A 23,177-nucleotide genomic window follows, 5' to 3' on the forward strand; every position below is an offset into this window, starting at 1 on the left:
CTGAGGGAATGTTATAGGCTATGGCACAACCAGAAGGTTCGAGAATAACATTTGTACATTTGGTCTAGCTCCAGAATGCTCAACTCACATCCTGCAGGGCCAGGCAGTAATGAACTGGCCAGGCAGTGGTGGGGGCTGTAGAACGCTTACTCCCCACTGGAGGCAGCTGCCACTCAGATAAAGCCACTTTTTGTCATCAGGAAATGCAAGTCCAATGTTGCCAATTTTTACAAGGGATGCTAGAAATACTGATTTTCATGGGAAATATCCCATTAAAAAAACACTCTGCTGGACACCCCCAACCCTTCATCCAGGGCTGGGATTAGGGTGAGATAAGTGAGGCGTTCATCTCAAGTACAAACTTTAAGGGAGCACCCCCAAATTTAAAAGAAACCAAGATGATAATACCTTAGCACAATATTTTCTTTTCTTTTCTTTTCTTTTTTTGCGGTACGCGGGCCTCTCACTGTTGTGACCTCTCCCGTTGCGGAGCACAGGCTCCGGACGCGCAGGCTCAGCGGCCAAGGCTCACGGGCCCAGCCGCTCCGTGGCACGTGGGATCTTCCCGGACCGGGGCACGAACCCGTGTCCTCTGCATCGGCAGGTGGACTCCCAACCACTGCGCCGCCAGGGAAGCCCCCCTTAGCACAATATTTTAAAAATCAGAATTAAAGCAAAAAAAAAATTGTAATGAAGAAAATATCAAAATCTTAAATTAAGACAGGATCCATATTACTAATTTTTCCTTTTGCCTCAGTCTCTGACATAGCTCTACATGGCACTGCATTGCCTCTGTCTGAACTCTAAATGTCACTGCCACCCGACTGCCAGGCAGTTGCCAGTTTACATTGGATCAATTCATGAAACAACCAAAATATTGCCCAAAATAAAACATTTGGATAAATTATCAATTAGTTAAAGATCTATTCAACTCCATCTTTATTCAACAAAATTTCATTAACATCAACTAAGGAGGAATTAGTGAAAAGTCAGAATTAGTCTATTTGTAAATAACAGTCTTATGCTGCTTTTGAATACAGTTATCTAAAAAAATACTCTAACAAAATGGCTTCAGGTGGATGACCTGCTTTTATGAACAGAAAAGAAGAGATTTACAAATAGGCAGTAGGAGAGGCATTCTTGAGTCAAAAATTCTCCTTAAAATCATATACAACATTTCGTTTCTCACCTTTCATCAGATTCTTATAAGGCCCAGGACACCCACAAAGACCAGGAATTATTGCAGTAAAGCATGACAATGAGAACACGGGCTTTGAAACCAGCAAGGCCTGGGTATGAATTTTTACTCTTTCTTGGCCTTGATACCTTGGACCAGTCATATAATCTCTCTTAGTTCTCTTATCTGTAAAAGAGACCATCTCATTGACTTTCTGTGGAGACCAAAGTGGATAATACATCATGTTATCACTTGATTCTTGGTCTGGCAAGAGGTTCTGGGTATATAGCTGTCGTTGTTATCATTTATCATATTTACTGCAAACCATCCCTTGCCAACATCCTTAAATATATGTGATTATACTTAAGTAAGTTAAATATGTCCTTTATTTATGCCATTAATTTTCTTGGTTCATCTTTTCTCTAAAAACAGAGCAAAATTTAGCTTCAGTTTGGGTGGAATTACACAAATCCTGAATTTAACAGGGCCTAAATTAAAAAAACTTTAGCTATACTTGATACAGCAATCTTTTTCCCTTTGAATTAAAAAGAAAAAAACCCCATAGCATTAAAACAACAAACTACATGTAAACTAAACTAAAAATAAACTAAAAGTAAAAATAAATGGTGGTAGCCTTATTGAACATTCTGTGAGGAGAATGACTACTGACCAGTTAGCAGTGCAGCCTAGTAGACCATCGGGTGCTATGGGATGTGGCCCAGTAGAATTATGGTGGAATTCAACCTTAGCAGCCAGGTTTTCTGGTGTTAAGTTTTGATCATGTTCCTGATATCTCTGAATAATATGGATGCTCCCAAGATGAGCAACAGTGTTGTCACTCAGTGGCTCTGGGTTCAGATCCCATTCCCGCCACAGATTTGCAGAGTGACTTAGTGTAGGTTCAATTAACTTATTCGAGCCTTAGTTTCACCCACTGTAAATTATTTCCCCCGAGGGCTTTCCACGGGAGCCCTGTCACGTTCATTTAAGAAAAATGTGAAACTTGCATAGCTTTGCTATCTTCTGCAATACATCTTTATTTTACATTCCATTTCCTCCCAACTGTTCTCCTAAGAAGCAGCTAGAATTTCTCATTTAATCAGGAAGCCATTTTTTATCATCAAGGAAAGTGTAAAACCGCTATCAGTTAGAATTGGATATTTATGTCAGGTTCATCTGATTGGAACTTAACTCTATTTCATTAACACAGAGAAACGTCACCCTTTTAACTAATGAAATGCATCCATAAGAGAGCTATATTTTTAAAGGTATATCATCAGAAATAGCCATATGCAAAATGCCTTTCAGGGCACATGCAAGCTTTTCAACAGGAGTCTCTCTTCTCTCTTGTGTGCATCTCTGACCCAACTGAAAATTCCTTTCGACTGGAAGAGGCAATGTTTCATTGTGGAGAAAACCGATTTCCATTGCTTCCCCGTCTGAGGAAAATATTCCTGTATTAGCCTCTCACCTAAGGTATATTTTAAGGACAGTATAAACCCTTTTATTTAAAACATTCAATGCCACAGATGGCAACCGTGACTATGCCCTGGAGAAGAGCTGAGGATTTGTAAAAACATTTGAAGCCAGTTAATTTTGAAGCTGTTTGGCTCCCTACTAGCAGTTTTTTATGCTTCTCTCCTTCATCACACTACCAAGTCTGTGATTGGAAGCAACCATAGGGTTTTAAAACATCACCCCAAGTCTGGTTAGGAAGGCTTATCCCTTCTTCCTCTTGGTAGCATCTTCAAGAAGACTTTGTAGAAGCCAAGAGTAGAGTCTTCCGAAGAAATCACTGAACACATAGTATCTCTGGTGCTACACTCTTAGCTTCACAATACAGAGCTGGCTAGTTTAGCAATGTAACACTGAAGTGTGAGCACAGGACAGCAGACTCCATGGGAGAGGTTGGTTTTTCATTTTCTCTTCTCTGTCTTTCTGTCCTTCCCTCTTTCCCTTCTCTCCTCTCTGGCCCCCTTCCTCCCTTGCTTCCTTTACTTCTTTCCCTACCCATCTACTTATTCAAAAAATATTTAGTTAGGGTCTGGTATTCCAAGTACAGCATTAGGCTCTGGAAATAAAAAATGAATCCCCTTGGGGAACCTCCAATTCAGTGACAGGAGGTCTTCATGAATTAAATAACCCCAACAATGGAGTGCTCTGTAATAGAGCTCAATGGTGAAGGGGATCACCTCTGCTTACCTGGATGAGGGAAGAGGAGACAATTTGGAAGTGGCTTGTGAAAGAGCAATCATGAGCTCGCCAGGCCAATGTGGAGGGAGAAGGGTATTGCAGGCAGAGGAGGAAATAGGGGCAAGGGTGTGTTGCATGGCAGTACCCAGGTGCCATGGTGTACTTGGACTGCTTAAGTGTGTGGTATACAGGAACCTAGGTGTTGGGGCAGGAGGGGTTAAAGCTGGACAGGTAAACCAGAGAGGACACTGGTGCCAGAACAAGGAAAGCTACCCATACAGATTTTAGAGATATCTTTGGAGCCCCTACTGTGGGTCAGACACTGTTCTTTGTGCTTGGGATGCTCCCCACACTCTGAGGAAGCTTATAGTATTTGACGAAAAGATAGACAGTAAAGAAGTAAACAAACTCTAACCTGTCAGATCCTGATAAGTGCTATTAAGAAAATAAAACAGGGTAATAGGCTTTAATAGGACACAGCATTGGGGGCATTCTGCTTCAGATAGGACAGATAGGGAAGGCCTCTCTAAGGAGGTGACATGTACTTTTCAGATTTAATACTTTTGAGATGAGATCTTCCTAAGCATGTATACATATTGGGCACCTGTGGTTTTAAAAAGCATCCCAAGATCCTGATGCATGGCTGGGGTGGTACAGACTTACCCCAGGCGGAAGGCCACTGGAATATTTTACATGGGAAGGGTGGCCCGACTGGGTGTGTGTCCTGGAGAGTGAGCTCATAGTCAGGAGCACTGGCAGCTGCAGGGGATCAGCTTGGAGCTTTAGACTGGAGGCAGGGAAGCCTGTTGGGAACCCACTGGGTAGTGACGAGGCGCTGGCAGGTGGAATTGTATCTATTGGCTTCTGCCTGCATGGGTAGAAAAGACCTGGGTTGAACTGCCATCAAATGATCTCAAAAGTTAGGATCAGAAGAGGTGGAGAACCACAACTAGCTGTGCCTACATACTCTAGGCCAGGCATCCCCTTGGATGGCTTTCCTAGAAAACCCTCCCCAGGGAGGTGGAATTCATTTTAGCTTTGCATAAAACTAAAATGCTCAAATCCAGGGTTCAGAAAACTTCTCCTGTAAAAGAGCAGATAGTAAATATTTTAGATTTTGCAAGTCATACAGACTCTATCACAACAGTTCAACTCTGCCGTTGTAGCTCAAGAGCAGCCGTAGACAGTATGTAAATGAATGGGCATTGCTCTGTTTTAATAAGACTTTATTTACAAAAATAAGCTGCTGGTTGGTTTGGCCCATGGGTGGTAGTTTCTCACCTTCTGCTCTAATCTGTCTAGCAGATTCTTTGTATTGTTATCCTAAGCTCTAAAGGAAGGAGGTCAATGAGCATCTTCTTAGGTATGTATACATATTGTAAAGAATTTTATTTTTTTATTTTTATTAAGCAGCAAGTTTAGATTTTATTTCCAGCTCTGCGGGTCCTGGTTTTATTCTTTCTTGGCTACTGGAATTTTCATATCCCATAATCATACTGGCAGCAATATAGCACGTTGTGAGAGCACCCACAAGGATCAGGAGGCCTGGGTTTAAAGTTCGTCTACTTTCCAGTGTGGCTTTACTTCTGAGAACCTCCGTTTCCTCTTTAATAAATTGAGAGAGTTGGACTGGATGACTTTTAACACCCTGTCTGGCACTAATACTCTAATTCTGGGTGCTTTGTACGTGAGCTGGAATGCTAGTGATGTTTGACAAATAGAGGCCCAAAGAGAAGAGGCAGAAGTCAACCAGATAAGAAATTGACTTGGGACCAGATGAGGGGTTTGGCAGCATTGATGGAGACGACAGCACGCAGATGACAGATGCTCGTAATATGATGCCAACACACTATTATCATTAAATGAATGAGCAAGATTGTCAGTGTGAATGACAATTGGATGGATGTGGATACCATGACTTAGGAAAGAGTGGAAGATGATCCTGAAATCTTGAGTCTGAAGGGCAAAGGCTTGGATGAAGGATGGGGAGTTGATGGATGCAGACCCCAAAATGATGACTTGGAATCAAGTTGTAAAAGTCAGGGCTAAAGGAGTCTGGCTGAAGATCTTTGAAATGTGGGCACATTCACTACTTGTAGTTGGCCTCTACTTCCCCACCCAATTCTATCTGGTGTATGACTTCCAGTTAAATATTCCCCAGTGCATAGCTTTTATCTTGTTATTTGACAGCTCAGGCTCCCCCTCATCTGTCTCCTTGAACCAGCATTCTAGATCACTTATAATCTGGTCACCTGAACTTTTAAGTACTATGGTTTCCTTAAACCTCTTCACAGATCCTACACCCTGCAATGCACCCTGGCATCTTACTGACCCCTGAGCATAGCCAGGCTTTTTAACCTCCATGTCTACCTTGAATTACATGCTTTCCTTACCTGCAGAGTACTTCTCCCTTTCCTTTATGTGTCTGAAACCGCTGTCTCCTTCACACTTCACATATATATGGAATCTCACTATTATTTTGAACTTTTTATGCTACCAAGTCCATAGTGTCTTTGTTCTTCCCCAAACTCCCCAACACCTAATGCTTGTGGCCACTTATTTGGTATCTTCCACCTGCTGCCTGATGCAGGAACCTCACTCCTGCAGCACATCTCTTCTTTACATAAATGCATAGCCTGTGTGGAATTACATAGCCTTTGGGTGACTCTGACAATTTCAGTTTCAATTCCCATTTGGGATGACTGAAGCTCACAGGGTAGGTACCAGATGACTGGAGAGAGGAGTTAGGACAGGAAAGAACTAGCTTTGACTGAGCACCTACCATGCATCAAGTGCTATTTTGATACCTTAGAAACATTATTTCATTTTATTTTGCAACAACTCTGCAAAGTAAGTTATATAATCCCCATTTTTACAGGTGAGAAAACTGGTTGAGAAAAATTAGGTAACATGTCCAAGATTGCCAGGCAACTAAGTGTTGGATCTGGAGTTAGTAGGGATGTATAAGTCACACATGGTTGTGACTAGAGGAAGCACAGCACAGCCTAGAGTTTTAAAGCCAGGGGGCCCTACATTATTCTAGAGATCAAATGTCAAGATGTCTAACCATGCCTGGCACAGTGTAGGTGTTTAATAAATTGTGGTTATTATTAAGTTGTATTTAGAGGATATAGTATTTTTATTTCCTCTTTGAATTTCTCATATTACTTACCAAGAATACTATATATATATATATATATATATATTTTTTTTTTTTTTTGGGCTGCGTTGGGTCTTCATTGCTGCATGCGGGCTTTCTCTAGTTGCGGCAAGCGGGGGCTACTCTTCGTTGCAGTGCGTGGGCTTTTCATTGCGGTGGCTTCTCTTGCTGCAGAGCATGGGCTCTAGGCACACAGGCTTCAGTAGTTGTGGCTCGCGGGCTCTAGAGCACAGGCTCAGTAGTTGTGGTACATGGGCTTAGTTGCTCCGTGGCATGTGGGATCTTCCCGGACCAGGGCTCAAACCCGTGTCCCCTGCATTGGCAGGTGGATTCTTAACCCCGTGCCACCAGGGAAGTTAATATTTGAAATATAATTGATATAAGAGCTATTTATCATCTACTTTTTGTCAAACAATTGATTTGATTATTTTCTTTTTCTAATTTGGATGGGTGTGCTGTCACCATGTCTTCACACAAAAGAAGACCAAATTCAAATGTCTTACAATACGTGGTGTCACAGGTAGTCTATAATAAGTGCTCTGAGTAAGGGCTGTGTTTATTTTCATCACTGTGTTTATTTTCATCATTATTTTAGCACATGGTAGGTGTTTAATAAAAATATATATTCCATGATGCTGTTGAGTGATTTAACATGGTTAGGAAGGGCCGTCAGGCATCCTAGCATCACTTTGAGCACCTTTATTCCTATTCTGATGATTTTACTGAATGGGTCTAGATTCCATTCCAGTTTTTCTGGCTGATCATCAGAACTTCTTGTTTGCTATTTGTTAAATCACAGATTCTTGGGATATATCCCAGGAGAATCTGATTAATTGGCTCTGGAAGTTTAAGAAGTGCCCCAGGAAGTTTTGCTCACCAGCCAGGTTGGAGATACTACATATCTAGGTGGTGTTGACCTCCTCCCAGCCCCACACCTGCCACATACACTCCCTCTTCAGCTGATGAGGCACTCAGTGCCATGAGTCAAATTTCCTCAAGGCTGACCAATCACGAGTGGCAACATTACCCTTCCTTCCACCGCATGCTGATCACAAACTTCCTGAAGACAGTGCCCACCGGAAAGGAGGTGCCACTATTATTCAGGTCTACTTGATGATAGAAGAGCAAAGGAAAGAGGAGGCAGAGGAAAAGATGAGGGGCCTTGGGTCCCAGAGGCCACCCTGCCAAAGAAGACCTTTGATACTGTTGAGTGTTCATCACAAAGGCACCCTGATACTGCACTGTCTGGTCTCAGGCTGGAAATGCTCTTCTTGGACACAGACAGAGCTTCCAATATGCCATGAGGTCACCTTTCACCCCTCTTACCAAACTTTCCATCCTCTACCCCTTGGCCTTAACATTTCAGGTATTGAAAGTTCTCTTCGACCTTCTAATATCCCTCACATGGCCTGATGTCAGGCTTAAGGGCAGCACTCAGACAGGTCAGGGTGACAAAAGCCACTTTTTGTGAGACAGTCAGTATGTCAAAGGGGAAGCAGGCAGGGTACATGAAATGGGAACTCCACAGCTATGTATTGGAGCCAGCCAGCCCTTTGCCTGTGTCATTATCTAGGTCTGCAGCTCTGCCCTTTTCTTCCTGAGCCCATGCCATGCTTTCCCAGACAGACACCAACAGACCATCAGCAAAGCACCACCCCAAATTCAGCTTCTGTTCCAGATTGTGGGAAATATAAACCTAGATGAGTCACAGAGAAAATATGATCCAAAGTGTGCTTTGAAAACATTAACTTGCTAAAAAAAACCCAATCAAAATAATTGTAAAAATCCTTTTGAGAACAGTTTAGTTCTTGGGAATGAGAATAAGATATGAAAGAGTCCTAGCAATATCAGTAAAAATTTAGGTGGATATTACCATTACTTGACACAAAAATATTCTAATTAAAAATTTAACAGCATTAAATTGTAACATTAATAAAAATAAATAACACATATTGCTCTACATAGTTTAGAAATTTCCACAGCAGTAGCAGTTTTGTTTTTATGTTTGTTTGTTTGTTTGAAGTTTTTCTTAAGTTTTTTGTTTTGGCATTATGACATTAGGATAATGGACAAATTATTTTTATTGTGGCAAAATATACATAAAATATACTGTATAATCATTTTTAAGTGTACAGTTCATTGGTATTGAAAAGATTTTTTTCTTTTTTGTGTGCATTCTCTTGCCTATAATACTCTTGTTAATTTTTATTTACTTTAAATAGGTATTTAAAGATATTCAGATGTTTTGATGTCATGTAGATACTCACCTTTGACTAAACTCCAAAACGTGTGCCAGTTAATGTATCAAGCATTTCACATGTTTTGTCTCATTTATTCCTTGTAGCAACCCTGTGAGGAAGGCACTATTTATAAGTCCCATTTTACAGATGAGGAAAATGAGGGTTAGAGAGGTTGTATTGTTTGTTCAAAGTCACTTGGCTAGCAAGAGGAGATGCTGGCAGGAGTTTTATCTATTGTGGAGGCTGGATACTAAAACAACAATATCTACTGCCTCTGTGAGTCTGGATACCACAGATTCGTCACTTCGCTGAAGACAAAATTAATGCACATCCTAAATCCAGGCTTATGCCTCTTAGATTCTACTGCTGTTAAAAAAAAAAAATCCTGAATAAATAGAACAGAGACTGACTCTGTTTTATAATTTGTTTTCAGCTTCCCTGATAGCTCTGAATAACCATCACAATCCAGTATACCCAGTGATGAGATAGAACTGTCCTTACTTAACCCAAAAATGGAACCATAAACTTATTTATATACAAAAGAAGGGATGAGCACACCACATCCATTATGATGTGGCATTGTAGCTAGAACTCAAACACTATAGTCAGACTGAGTGCAGATCCTGACTCACACCTTGTTAGCTACTACTTCATCTCTCAAAGCCTTAGTTTTTAAATCTGTGCAATGCGGATGAGGGTAATACCTACCTCTTCAGATTGTGATGATTAACTAAAGTGCCTGATATATTGCTAAATTCTAAATAGAGTCTAGCTCTGATTAGTCACTCATTCGGGAAACATTTATTGAATTTGTCTTGTGTGACAGGCACGGGGCTGAGTTTCACAGATGATTAAAGCCTGGCCCTAGCCCTTCATACTCTCAAAAGGGTAGACCTAGATGAGCAACGCATTCTATTATGGAGAATAGTATAGTGATCTCTACAGAGTGGAAGAACAGAGGAGAAGAGAGGGAGTGGGTGGGAGCAGGGGAAAGAGAAGGCTTCGGGGAGGAGGTGGCTTATACTTGCCTAACATCTACTACATTTCTATACTATGCAAAACAAACTGTGCTAATATTTTGTCCAAAAACTACTTTTAATATAAAAATATTTAATGCATAAATTTAAAAAAATACCTTCATCCTCCTCAGCTAAATTGTAAAAAACTAACAATAACCACTAGGAAAGGAGAGTACACAGAGCTTTTTGATGGTTAAGCAGAACCCTCCTTGCCATTGGTAGTGTTCAGTGCTGTGGAGAACTCAGGATTATCTCTGGGTCCTGGAAAGCAGTTTGGTATGAACTGAATCTGACATTCTGAGCTAGTTTTGTAAGTCAATATCACCATTGAAAGGAAGGCTTGATCAACCAAGTGAAGCTACTGAAAATGGGTTCCAGTCTGGGAAAAGTTCACTGGGAAGCTGTAAATGTGCTTGGCCTGTCTTGGCCAGGCTGGGTTCTTTGTGATTCAACTGGGTAAGAACTGAGGTCTGCTGGCTAGACAAACCCCTAGTAAAGATAACCTGGCTCACCAGGCTCCACATCCCCATTACCCACTTGGGGCAAAATGAAGGGGCAGGAAGGAGAAGCAGGCCTCACTGGAGTAGACTGGCCTGAGATGGAGTCTTCTGGGACTCAGTGGCCCTTAACATACTCTGGCTAATTTCAGCTTCCCCAAAGCATGACTCTATAATGGGGGGTTGGTGGTGGCGTTGCCATGTCTCTGCCGTCCTTTCTTGCTTAGTGGCTCATCACACATTGATGGAGATGAACAATGGGGGGAGGAGCTAGGAGGCCAGTAGGTTAGACAAAGAATGAAACTGTTCCTTGGCCAGATCCACGCCAGTTATGTCTGAATAAACAAATCCACAGTACAAGCCAAAGAGCCTTCCTTCCCCCACTCTCCCAACCCATTTTTGAATTTTTATCTTGGTCTGAAAAGTTGGACATATTCCCTGTACTGTCCTGGTACCCAGATGGCCTGTTTGCGTAAGCAGTGGGGAAGAAGGTCAATAATACATCAGCATGCACAGCCTCCACTAAGGTCAATCCTGCATAAAATATACCGTGACAACCTGAGGGCAAGTTTTAAATGGTGCTCCACAATGGGGTGGGGTGTGTGTGAGGGAGATACAGATGCTGCCTTCTCACACTGGCTGAGAAATTGACTTCTACCCCCCAAAAAGTATATTTTACTGGCTTTGTGTAGTGGTCCTTTAGGAAAAGTTTTCTTCACACATGAGAGTACTCATGATCCAAGTGAGGAAGATTTTAAGAGGGTCTGTCTTCATCTATAAATACCTGTCATGGTAGGGGCTTTTTAAAAAATAATCATATCCAGTTGCCCCAAACAGGAACACAATGTTTACTGCAATGTCTCAAATTCTAACCTACTGAATCAGCTCCGTATTTTCTTTTTTTTTAACTCCAGATATGTTTGAATAAGATTCGAGTACTGAACTAGACAGTGCCTATGAGTTTTTAGCTAAGATTCATGTTCTTGAGTGACGTTTCTCAAATATATTTGGTTGTGACTATTTAACTAATAAAGATAAAAGCAGATAAATGTGCATAGAGTCTCTCGGGATTTTATAAGGGTTCTGCTTCTCTCTTCCTTTTTTAAGATTGGAGGGAAATCCAACAGTACCCTTTGAATGGAAAAAATAGAAGACAAGTCCATTTTAGTTAGGTTATTTATTCAAATTGGAGGTGAATACTGACACACATATTGTTGAAGATTGATCCAGGTTGAAGCATGGTGCACATGGGTTTACTGTTCAACTTGCAAGTAATTTGTAAAGCCAGAGTCAGTCTTGACTATGAAACATTGTATCACTGTGATTGGAATCAATAGTTCTTGCACTGTCATTTGTCACATATTTACAAGCTTGAAAAATAGTTCATTTTGTCCTCATCCCATAACTCAAAAGATTGAATCAGAGCCCTGGAGGGATCTGCCAACAGGACACATTCATTACTGATCACCAGTCTTGGTGAGGCTATAATCACAACCACACCAAAAATAGAATATAAATAAAAATTAAAGCACTACTCATTTGGTACACTCTTAAATATTTTCAGCTTCAAATATTTAAAAGTCTGCTGGGAGACTTCAATCACCTTGGTGACCTACCTCAGTGACCACAAACAGAAAATTCATTGAGGCTGATTTTCCCATCATACTCCCAAAACATTCAAAGATATCATTTTTTTTAAATGAAGAAAAATCAAAATCTAGAATTAATGGTCCAAAAACTTCATAAAGTATACTTCTCTCAGTCACCTCGCATATAATTCATAAATGACCTTCTATTCCCATGAAAGATTTGTAGAAGACATATAAAGGTAATGCTTTCAATTTTAAGATAGAAGATTTATGAATGATAGAACTTGTGTCTATGAAATCACTAATCCCAACTCTCTAATATTTCAGATGGAGAGCTTCATAAAATGAAAAGACTGCCCATAAAGTTGTACTACACCTGCTGTCAGAGACAATCAGTAATAGAATTGCAAAGTGAATATTGAAAAGGATGTGAGACATGCAATTTAGGTTATAATAATGTATTTTAAGTTACCTTCACTCAATACAATACCTTGTATTGATAAAGTATTCATGGTTGAGGTGTTGAGGGGTCAATTCAAATTCTTTAAACAAGTCCCCAGATATTAACAGGTGAACACATTGTTTATTAAATTTAGCTGTTAAAATAACCCCAAATCCTAGGATTGCAGCTCATTGCTTCAGGCATTTTCCTGACTAAATTCAACCTATGGGAGATCAACCCATTTCTCATGTCTCAGCTTGAGCTAATCTAAAAATCTCTAGGTTGCCCTCCAAACCTGCAGCTGAGTGCTTCCATATAGCTGTGGCCTGACATTCCTTTTACAAAATAAGACTGAAAATTGGTGTCATATGTCAGTCATTTCCTCACTAAATCTCTCTTCATCAACTCTAACCTTGGAGTCAATGAAATCTAGTCTTGTATTCTGATTCTGCCACAAGTCAAGGTCACAAGGCTGTGTGACCTTGAACAAGTTGCATAATGTCTCTGAGTCTCAATTGTATTTGTAAAATTGTGATAAAAAATAATAACTTTCCTTACTGAGAGGTGGAGATTAAATAAGATAATGTGTGCATAAATATTTATGTCGTTTTCTGAGACCAAATGAAGGGTTTAGTGTCTTTATCATTGAAGCTTATTTCCCTGTCAAAAATCTACTGAGAAACTCATCACACATGCTATTTAAATATTTTTTAATATAGGGAAACTCAAAGAATTTAGTAAGAATCCTCTCTGGCTCACAAGTCATTTCTGAGAGCTGGTTTGGAGACAAATGTTAATACATGCATTTTAATGATGAAGAAGCAGTTTCTCAGGATAAATGAAACTCAAAATCCAGTAGCAGTGACATAGTACTTGAAAACAAAGCTACAGGGAATTTGGGGACTATGCCATATCCACTCAAGTTTACTAAGAGTACCTGTGATTGTTGCAAATCATGACCCCTTATTTAATTGTGTGGCTGTGAGATCTGATAAAGTATTGGTTTATTGTTTTTCATTTTGGCAGAAAGCTAAACGTTCAAGCAATAAACTTCTCATGAGGATATCCTTATATGGTTTTATTATGCAATTTCAAAACTGCATTCACGCTTATCTACTTAAAAAAGGAATTAGGCTGTGATCATTACTAATACTTTAAGCTTATCATGACCATTTCTGATATTAATCTATGTATGTGCTAATTCCTCATCTGTCACTCAGCAGTTGAATCCCTCATTAAGACCTTACCCACTTCATTTGTGAAGACAGGTGGAAGATAATTGCTGAATGTATGTTTTTTTATCCTCTGTATCCTAAATTTCATTGTCATGCTTAAAGATCCAAATTGCCCTTGACATTTAGCTCTCTGCACATGAGAACATTTTTATTAACAGCTGAAATTATACATATATATATATATATATATGTATGTATGTATAAGGAGATGCTTTTCTGTCTTTCTACCTTGCTGCAGCCTCTTCCTATAATCTGAATAATTTTTCTGGGACAAAAAGTCATGGAGAATTAATAAGAACAGAATTCAAAGAAATACAAACTAAAGAAGGAAATAGTCTTATCTTGATTCACATTTCTCTGATTTCTATTAAGGTTAGATACCATATATACAACTTAGCTATTTGTGTGTGTGTGTGTGAACATTGCTTATCCTTGTATTTTGCTCATTTTTCTACTGTAGTGGAACAATATTTTTTAACATTAATTATGAAATCTACAGCTTTTCCACATTGGCCCATATTAAAAAATTCAATATAGAAGGCCTAGAAACACAGGGGTCTTTATTTTCAAAAGAAATGAAAAGTACAAACACACATTTGCTCAGTAAAAGAGCATCACATTAGTCATTTGATAGTAACAGTGTATTTCCTAAGAAGTATTGAATTCTAACATCAAATATCTACCTCAATTCAGTCTTTTATGTTTAGCACAGTATCAGCTATTCTAAATCTTGATGGCAAGGTCATAGCAACACTGAAACAGCAGGGAGATGACACCAGTACTATCTGGAATGAGATTAAAGAACAGCTCATGTAAGTGGAGAGCACCTGAGATAGGGAAGCTTCAAGGATGCTGTAGTGAAGCCCCTGAGCCACCATACTCCTCAAACATTCCAGACATGCTGGGGGGTTTGTGTGTTGCCAGATATGCCTATCAACTGCCACGGCAGAAAAGACTCCACCTCTTTCTAAGTGCAGCATTTTGCCAGTTTGGGAGCAGTAGCAGTGAAACCTATTTGTGCTGGTCCCATGTGGCTCTGTGTCTGGTATAGATTGTTCAAATCTCTCAGTCCCACCAGAAGAACTATAAGCCTGATGCTAAGTTGTCTCCTGTGTGCCATTTTGGCTCATATCGTTTTGCTCAACCTGTCATCCTTCTCTTTCTGTCCTTAGAGGAATATATAAAAAGGCCCTCGTGAAGGACACAACACTCCCTATATAGCCCAGCAACGTCAAAATCTTGCCATAAAAAGCATTACCCTTTATCCATATTCCTCCTCTCTAACTATATTGAAGAGAGGAGCAATAAACCATGCCTGGAAGCTCACAAGTTTCTGTTCTGTCAGAACCATATAGGAAGAAAACTTTGGAGCTGAAATCATCCTCCTTTGCTTCTCCTACTACTGTATTTCTTCTCTTCTATGTGTGTCTCATCCATCTCAGGCCCAAAGTCCTGTCACTAAAGGGACGCTTGTCTTCATCTCTACAGCTAGGGTTCCCTGGGATATGGCAGTGGAGGCCGCCCTCACTTTCTGGAAATGATATTCAGACTTTCCTCCAAATTGCACATTTCCAAATTTGACTAGATTTGTGTGTGGATTTTCCAAATAGAAACTGACATAAGATGCACTGAAAAATTTTAAAATTCTGCTAGCAGCAGATAACTAACAGGGTTTTTTGATGCCTTTAATAAACTGGATCTGAGAGGTTTTTTTTTTAATGTGGGCCAAGGAGTCACATCTCACACAATTTCATCCCAGAATTTAGACAGTGAATGAATGTTTGTTTGTAAATACATTTTTTCATATATGCATTAGAAGTATAAACATATTTAGGGTAAATATTATAAATATGATCAATTTTTTCAAAATAATAGATACACATTATGCATAAAATATATGTAAGAAGATATCAATATCTTGGAATAAGAAGTATACCAATATGTGCTTATTTAATGTTTAATTTATTTAACGAATTAATAAAGCCAACACAAAAGCAGGTTTTTTAGCTTCTTATTCAATATAGTTAATGTCTATCCCCCCCACCCAATCTAACTACTTTTTCCCTGAGACAGTAAAGCTCTTTAGGGTTTTACTTGTCATCATTTCAAGACGCTACAGGCATCTGTTCCAAAGCTATTATTAAAATTGCTGAAGATGTCTTCTAGCATCCTCTTGCAGATTCAAAGGCTCATTTCCCTTTCCTGTAGACTCGTATTCCTTATTTGGAAGCACTCAATAATAAACAAAGCAGGAAGCGGCAAATTCAGGCCCCCTCTGAAATGGCTGAGCCGCATTCAATTTGTAAGCAAAAAAATAAAATAAAATTATGCTGGTGATGAGACATCACTTACATATACACTCAGGAAGCAAAGAAAGGCCATCCACTCTGGGACTTTATAATAAGGCACATATAATGTGTCATTCCATTTAAAAGGAAGGGGTAACCCCACTTAACAAGTAGACTTGAAATAGGGAGCCACGGCCTGAAGAGCATCATGCATGGTTCCACGTGAAGGTTGAATGTCTTCGTGGTGGCTGGGGCTATGGGGTGAGTCTTTTAAATATCACAACAGTGAGGCCCGGAAGATTCTCTCTGAGACTCACAGCTGGTGTCTATACCAGACTCCTCCCCTCATCTCTGCCACTGGTCTGGACTCACTTTCTCAGTCCTTCTGGAGAGGTCCTCTTGCTTCTTCTTCAACATTTCTAGCTCAGAAATTGTAAACCTTTTTTACCCTTGTGGTGTGTGCCTGGCACCATCAGTCTCCATGTCTGCCCCAAACTGATGAGTCTCTATCCTGTTTCTAAAGAGTGGCTTCCACAGGAATATAAGGGGAAAATGGATAATATTCACATTAGCTATGTCTGAACAATGGAATGATGAGAGGTTTATTTTTATTTTTCCTTATTTTAATTTTTTACTTATTTTTCTGTAAAGGTTCAAACAGTAAATATTATTTTAGGCTTTCCAGGACATATAGTTGCAACTATTCAACTCTACTCAACTAATAGTATGAAAGAAGCCACAGATAATACTAAACAAATGGGTGTGACTGTGTTCCAATAAAACTTTATTCACAAATATAGGTGGAGGAACAAATTTGACCTGCAGGTTATAGTCTTTCAATTCCTGCTCTAATGTTTCTATACTGAAAATCTTTGATTTGCATGATTAAGAAATATAAATGTTTATAAAAATGGAAAAATTGAGGCACACTGGTAATCTTAATTAAGACTTAATGGTTAGCTCTTTGGGGATAAAATGAGCCTCTCCTTATCTATGGTTTCCTAAAGGAGCTGGTTTACTTCTAGGCAGGGAAGTCTTAGAGTCTAGATTGGTCTACCCCTCCCCCATGAGATGCCTCTATACTGGCTCCCTGACCCTGCCAAGATTAATAACTGCTACAGTGTCGCACTTTATAATCTAGAATGAAAATGCACATCCTAAAAGAAATTAATTGATCCCAGCCCTCTAGTAGCAATAGAATAACTCTGAGAATCTTGGGGAAACCTGATAAATTCAACATGGTATCACTGAATGACCATGACTTGATTTTCCTCTTCACTGGATTTAGGCTCTCCTGGTTTGTTTCTGCTGACATGGCTGGGACCTTTTAGGAGAATGGGATGGAGCTGAGCAGCTCCAGAGAATTCTACCTTCTGCCCAGCAAACTCTGAGGAATCCCCACCACAGTTCAGATTTCATTGGGAGAAAAAGACCGACCAAATTTCCAAAATGCTGCTTAGGTTCTGGCTACATTCACAGGCCCCAACTGTCTCCTCTAAAGTATGTCTCTCTAATTAGCAGATCTGCTGTGAAGGAAACACCAAGTGTGGCAGAAATTGTCTTCCTATTGAAGAACAGTGGGAGAGCAGGTGCTTGAATGTGGGAATGTCAGAGCTCAGAGTGAAGGCAATTATTCTCCCCCATGTAGCTCAGCATGGAAGAGAAATTAGCAAGGAAAAGGCAGGCAGCTGCTCTCCCCCGGGTGTCATGGGCAGCTGCAATGAGAGGGCGCCTCATACACCTGGGCACATGCAGCCTGAGCAGGCCCTGCAGGCCTCATGGGCCAGTACCCAGGATTCTGAGATGCACTGCAGTGGTCCATTTCAGGAAGGAGCTGGAAGGAGACGAATCACTTCCAGACTCTTTGCAGAAGCTGGAAGTGAAACCAGGAAGATGATAGTTAGGCATCTTCCTCAGCAGGGACATTTTTCAAAATCAAGATTAACTCAGGAATAACACTATACCCCCCCAACCCTTGACACTCATCCATGCAGGTTCAATTTTTACCCAAATCAAGTGACAAAACTGATGGTGGTCTATTCCGTTTTCTATTAGCTAAGCCCAAAGATGGGGCCCCGAACAGCTTGTCTAGTGAGAATGGGAAGGGTTTTAACAGGACAACTTTTACCCAGGTTTCCCTCAAGGCAAGGCAGGCTATTAATTCAAACTGCCCAGGAGCATATACGGTCAAACCCAGCTGGACCCTGGTGATCAGGAAGGTTCGGGTTCCTCTTGGAGCACTCCCGTGTGAGCATTCCCCACCCTCCTCTGCCCTTTGCACTATGTGGCATAGGAAGAGTTAAAAGATTCTAGCAGAGGCCGGAGAAGAGGGGCACTGTGTTGGCCAAAGGAAATGGGGATTTTTAAAACAGGCAACTGTCATTTCTATTTGACTGGGCAGTCCTATACTGGATGTGAGTTTTCAAGAACTCATTTGTTTCAAAGTCAAAAATGAGAACTCCACTGGGGCCTACCAGGGTTCAGGTCCTAATTATGTTAGTGACTGTATTAGCTCAGTGCTATAGCAAACAAATCCCCAAGTCTCAGAGGTTTAGAACAATATAAATCTTTCTCATACATGCAAAAGTCCAGTGCAGATGTACATGTCTGGCAGGTAGCTTTACTCTACATGGTCATTCAAGGACCCAGGCTCCTTCTACCTTGTGGCCCCTGCTTCTTCAAAGTCTTCTCCAGTCACTGACAGTTGGAGAACAAAGAAAGGGGAAGACATATCTGCTTCTTATCCACTCAGACCCAAAAAGGGCACTCATCACTTCTGACCACATTCCATTCATGAATATTAATTGTACAGTCACACCTAGATGGCAGATATCTGTGACATCAATGCTGACTTGGCAGCCACTTCCCAGCAATAAGCTGACACTGTGAGGAGGGAGCATGGGTCTGGGGTGGTCAGCTGGCTGTGGACGCACTCACAGTCTTTCAGCCCCTCCCAGAACTGCCTGTTAATGCTGTGGCTCACATCCAGGATGACTGTCCCTGAGATACTGCTCCATTTTTCCCTGTCACTGTCCCTATCTTCTTAGATGTCCCTCAGGTAGCATTTCTGCAAATGCTTCATTCAATGCTAAAGGCAGATGTGGAGCTGGGGTAGCAGGATTCCTGGTAGGAAGTCCAACCTGACTGCTTCAACTGAAGTCGATGGGGCCTGCAGTAAGGCCAGGTTTGCTTGGCGCTGGGGAAGTGACAAGGGAGAGTTAATGGTCACCTGCATGAGCAGTGAGTCTCGGCAACCTGAGAGATGTGACTGTCAGCTGGGAGGCAGTCTGAGATGGCTTGGTGAACAGAGTTCTGGTCAAAGTCATTGCTCTGAGCAAGACTACCAGAGTTTCAGTTTCTTTACACCAAACACGCATGATAAGGTGAACATTTAAAAAAGAAAACTCTGTAATAATCCAGATTTCATTGGGCCAGACTAATTCCCAGTTTCTTCTGATTCATTTTAACACAACTCTTCTGAAAATTTTATCTTTTATGCTTTTTCTTCTTCAAGGCATTATCCAGAGTCTTTACATTTCTAGAGCATTAAAAATTATTTCCAAGTCTTTTACAATCTGTTCTCTCCTTGTCCCTCAGATAACTCCTGTAGGCTAGGAAGTGTACAGAAAGCTTGAATGACACAGGGTATCTGATGTCACACTCCGGTGTTCTAAATGTCCCAAATGTTCCCAGATGCTCCAAATGTTCTGACTCTCAGGATCTAAATTTTACTGGACTGGGCTACCTTTCTCATTCTTCCAAAATTCATCTCACCCAAAGGACCCTCTGGACACCAAGCAATGAGTCATTTACCTGTCTCTTATCCCATCCCCTCCCTACAAACCCTTTCACAGCAGCGGGTCTTAATTTTCTTCAAACCAATGTGATTAGAAATACTCACAGCTTAGATTTGCACACCTGTGTTGTTGTAGAAAGAGAAAGGAGTTCTCACAAATCATCATACTCACCATCCCCATCTCCAAATGAGTAAAGACACCTCAGCATCTCATTATGGATGGGGGCATTGAGCACATGCTAAGAGTACCATGTCTATTAATGGAAAAGAATTACCACTGTCTATTCAAAAGCTACTGTTTCACTACATGCTTTCCGAAGGGGGAGAGGAAGAGTTTCTGCTCCTAACATTCTTTTCAGTGGCTTTTGTTGTTTTGCTTCTCTAGACTCAAGTGAGTGAGAGGCAGTATAACTGAATATGCAGAATATGGACTCTGAAGCCAACTGGTGTGTTCAAAATCTGTTCTCTGCCACGCACTAGCTATGTAGCTCATCTGTAAAATGGGGATGATAACGCATCTAATAGGGTTGTTGTGAGGATTGAATGTATTGATAATATAAAGCACTTTTAATCATGCCTGGCACATAATTAGTACAACATAAGCAACATTTACTATTTTGAAGTGCACATTATTTGCCAGTTCTGATACACCAACTAGTGGTGGAAAATCAGCCAGACTGTCCTCAGCCTTACATGCTTCCTGAAATCAATATCCTTGGTTGGGCTCACTTAGGTTTAGATCTCTCCAGGGGAAGAGGAGTAACAGGAAGTAGAAACTGTGCTAGCAGGTTACTTCTGTACCTACTGAATGGCCGGCTTGCTCCAATACTGATCCTTTGGTTTCCATAGAACTTATTGTTCAAACAAACAAGGCTACATTTGAGAGTCCAAATGTGTTAAACAAAATGAGACACTATGTCAAGAATGATAAACCAGCAGTGTCCTGGACAAACCAGGACATACATAGACGGTCACCTGAATTACTGCTGATTTGAGGTTGGGCTGCTTGGCCTGCTACAGCACTATGGCAAGAATTCTGACATTTAGTACAGCACTTCACAGTGTGTTAGGCATTTATTCATATTTTTGACTCCTTTCAACATCCTTGTAAAGTAGATTTTATTATTTTCCCCATTTTACAAATGAGGCAATGGAGGTTTATTGATGTGCTAAAATTACACCAACGGTAAACAGCACACTTTTTCTACTCTACCAGGTTGCAGTTTCCCTTATTCTCAGACACCTCCCAGTTTCTGAACATCTTAAACAACTTTGGGTAACCATTTGGCTCAACTGTCTGGTCCACATGCTTTCAAGATTCTGTTGCATATCTGGTCTCTGACTAGGTTTGTGCCTATGACAAGCCATAAACTTTTTTTAATTGAAAAAAAATTCTTAAAATTCTACAGTGCTTTACTTTTCAAAAGTTTCACATATGTGATTTCATATAATTCAATAATAACCCCTTATTTTAATCCCCTACCCCTGTATTGCCCCCACCTTCCCTCTCCCCAAACTAGTGGTTACTAGCAAACCACTAGTTTGCTCTCTATATCTGTTAGTCTGCTTCTTTTTTGTTTTATTCACTAGTTTGTTGTATTTTTTAGATTCCACATATAAGTGATATCATACAGTATTTGTCTTTCTCTGTCTGACTTATTTCACTTAGCATAATGCCCTCCAAGTGCATCCATATTGTTGCAAATGGCAAAATTTTATTCTTTTTTATGTATTCCATTGTATTTATATACCACATTCTCTTTACCCATTCATCTGTTGATGGACACTTAAGTTGCTTCCATATCTTGGCAATTGTAAATAACGCTGCTATGAATATTGGGGTGCATGTATCTTTTCAAATTAGTGCTTTGGTTTTTTTGGTTATATATCCAAGTGTGAAATTTCTAGGTCATATGGTAGTTCTATCTTTAGTTATTTGAGAAATCTCCATACTGTTTTCCACAGTGGCTGCACCAATTTACCTTCTCACCAACAATGTAGAAGGGTTCCTTTTCCTCCACATCTTTGCCAACATTTTTTTCTTTAATAAATTTATTTATTTTATTATTTATTTATTTAGGCTGTGTTGGGTCTTTTGTTGCTGTGCACGGGCTTTCTCTAGTTGCGGTGAGCGGGGGCTACTCTTTTTTGCAGTGCACGGGCTTCTCATTGCCATGGCTTCTCTTGTTGCGGAGCACGGGCTCTAGGCACATGGGCTTTAGTAGCTGTGGCACACAGGCTCTAGAGCACAGGCTCAGTAGTTGTGGCGTACGGGCTTAGCTGCTCCACAGCATGTGGGATCTTCCCAGACCAGGGCTTGAACCCGTGTCCCCTGCATTGGCAGGTGGATTCTTAACCACTGCACCACCAGGGAAGCCCTTTGCCAACATTTTTTATTTGTGTTCTTCTTTGATAGCCATTCTGACAGATGTGAGGTGATATCTCATGGTGGTTTTGATTTGCATTTCCCTGATGATTAGCTATGTTGAACATCTTTTCATGTACCTGTTGGCCATCTGCATTTACTCTTTGGAAAAATGTCTATTCAGTTCTTCTGTCCATTTTTTAATCAGATTGTTTTTCAAGCCATAAAATTAATTTTAAAAATTATTAAAATAGATGTGTGAGTTTATATTTTCTCTGGGTAATATTATAGGGAAAAATGGGTTTTGGGAGAAGAGGAAAGATTAAACTCTGGTTCTGTCAATCATTAGCTATGAGATCTAGCTCAAGTCTCCTACATTCTTTATACCACAGATCCTACACCTGTATGTGCTCCTGAAATTATGAGCATTTCCTCTCTGTAAACTGGGAATAATAACACTTGCCTATTTTAAGGATTAAATGAGATACTGTAGGGAAAGAGCTTAGCAAATAGTAAGTGCTAAAATTGCAATGATTGTTATTACAATTTGAATTATTACCATAGACCTAGAAGAATAATCTTTGAGACAGATCAACAACAGGATAAGCAAATAATCAGCAATCAGGAGGACCTAAAAGAAAATGTTCTATGCCTTCCTGTCAAAAAATGAACACTATGCTTGCGCAAGTATGCAAGTGTGCAAAGATGCATACACAAGATTTTCAACATTTCATTATTTCATTATTTGTAAATGCAGAACACAGAGTATCTTTGACTTTGACTGATTGGTCATGGTGTCTCAAGCACTGAATGAGATGAGCAGTCTACTTACTTTGTATAAGAGGAAACACTCTGGGTGTGGCAACCAAAATTCAGATTGAATCACCACAATAGAATGATTCAGCCCCACTAAGCCCTGTACTTGAGCCAGAGTGCAGACCCAGAGACCCTGGAATGGAGAGAAGTTTGGATCCCCTAGAGGAATAGCTTGCTACACTGCCAAAATTGTATACTATAAAGCCCCTTCTGGACTTCTCTGTGGTAGAAGTTAATGGGACACTATGACAACTCACTAGAGGCAGGACTGCTAATGGCCGAGTCTCTTCAGAAATGAAGATTTAGGTCACTCCACCAGACAAGGAACACCTCTAGCCAAGGAACAACTCTAGCCAAGAT

This window comes from Lagenorhynchus albirostris, chromosome 1, assembly GCF_949774975.1.
Source record: "Lagenorhynchus albirostris chromosome 1, mLagAlb1.1, whole genome shotgun sequence".
Classification (NCBI taxonomy): Eukaryota; Metazoa; Chordata; class Mammalia; order Artiodactyla; family Delphinidae; genus Lagenorhynchus; species Lagenorhynchus albirostris.